This window comes from Arachis ipaensis, chromosome B5, assembly GCF_059453495.1.
Source record: "Arachis ipaensis isolate K30076 ecotype BB chromosome B5, ASM5945349v1, whole genome shotgun sequence".
Taxonomy (NCBI): Eukaryota; Viridiplantae; Streptophyta; class Magnoliopsida; order Fabales; family Fabaceae; genus Arachis; species Arachis ipaensis.
The window spans coordinates 53,428,558-53,430,472 of NC_142440.1; the positions used below are offsets into that span (position 1 = coordinate 53,428,558).

General features: G+C 40.1%; 1 non-coding gene across 1 annotated transcript; it reads right to left on the minus strand.

Moving 5' to 3' along the window:
* Positions 1 to 1,527: 1,527 nt before the first annotated feature.
* Positions 1,528 to 1,631, minus strand: LOC148564206 (small nucleolar RNA R71). The gene has a single exon (XR_015883826.1). It is a non-coding gene; the product is annotated as a small nucleolar RNA R71 (small nucleolar RNA).
* Positions 1,632 to 1,915: the final 284 nt, after the last annotated feature.

The following is a 1,915-nucleotide window of genomic DNA, read 5'->3' on the forward strand; positions in this document are numbered from 1 at the left end:
ATGCTTTCTCATGCTGGACCAAATTGGGTTTGGATGGGTATGTGACTATAACACTCTCAATACTTGATTTGGGAAATGCATGTGGTATAATCAGTGACCATACTTCATCTCTTATCATGAGCAATTGACCAAGGAATTGGCTATTGATCAAGATTTGAGAGATTGAATTGCAAGAAATTGCAATTCAATCATTTAAGATTGCCAAGGAGATCAATGAGTGCATTGATTGAGGAAGAGATGAAAATGAACTTGATCCGGAGAATTGCAACATCTCCTAAGCCCAATGAACTCCCCATCTCTGATCTTACCCATTCTCTTTAATTTCTGCTATTTACTTTTATGAGCAAATCCCCCATTCCCATTTACAATTCTGCATTTTATTCTTAGTCATTTACTTCCAGTTCTTTAATTCTAGCATTTACTTTTCTGTTATTTACATTCCCGCCATTTTATTTTCTGCAACTCTCAACCCAAATTCTGGATTTGCTCAACTAGAACATTCTTCTAATTAAAGTTGCTTGATCAATCAATCCCTGTGGGATTCGACCTCACTCTATTGTGAGTTTTTACTTGACGACAACTTCGGTACACTTGCCGAAGGGAGATTTGTTGAGAGACAAGTTTTCCGTGCATCAAGTTTATGGCGCCGTTGCCGGGGATTGATTGTGCATCAACAATGATTAAATTGGAAGATCACTAGATTGAGCATTTTTATTTTGTGAATTACATTTTTCTCTTTGAGTAATTTACTTTTTGTTTCAGTTAAACTTCTTCCCTTCCCCCTCTACTCTTTTGTTTTTCTTTGTTATTTTCAATTCTGTTTGCTAACCCACTAACTGTTTGATATATTGCATCACCCATAACTAACAGTAATTCTGACACAAATACTGTTTGCACTTATTTTCTTTGCTTGTACTTGTTGGTTGTATGATAGGAAGAAGAAGCATGGCTTCAACTTCCTTTGATTTTGAACCTAAGAGAACCTTCCTTAGACTAAGGAGGGAGGCAAAAGAAAAATGAGTAGTTGGTGCTGAAGAAGAGGAGGAACACTTTGAGGAATACTTTGAACCAAACATGGAAAAAAACATGGAAAATCATCATGAAGAAGAGACTCACAACCATGGCAGAGGAGGTGGAGCAAATCATGCTGGGGAGGATAGAAGAGTTTTGAGCTCTTACATTAATCCAAACCCAGGCAATTGTGGAAGTAGCATCCAAAAGCCAACAATCCATGCCAACAACTTTGAACTTAAACCACAGCTCATCACCCTTGTCCAGAACAACTGTTCGTTTGGAGGAGGTGTTCATGAAGACCCCAATCAACATTTGACCACCTTCCTGAGAATATGTGACACAGTGAAATCTAATGGTGTTCATCCTGACGCCTATAGACTGCTATTATTTCCTTTCTAACTCAGGGACAAGGCAGCCAAGTGGCTGGAATCCTTCCCAAGGGAGAGCTTGACAACTTGGGAGGATGTGGTGAACAAATTCTTAGCAAGATTCTACCCTCCTCAACGAATCAATAGGCTGAGAGCTGAGGTTCAAACTTTCAAGCAACAAGATGGTGAGACTCTGTATGAAGCATGGGAGAGGTTCAAGGACTTGACAAGGAGGTGTCCACCTGACATGTTCAATGAATGGGTCCAGCTGCACATTTTCTATGAAGGTCTCTCTTATGAGTCAAAGAAGGCCGTGGACCATTCATCTGGAGGATCCTTGAACAAGAAGAAGACCATTGAGGAAGCCATAGATGTTATTGAAATAGTAGCAGAAAATGACTACTTCTATGCTTCCGAAAGAGGGAACACAAGAGGAGTGATGGAGCTAAACAATGTAGATGCTCTGTTGGCCCAAAACAAGCTCATTACCCAGCAGCTAGCTGACCTCACCAAGAAGATGGAGAGGAACCAAG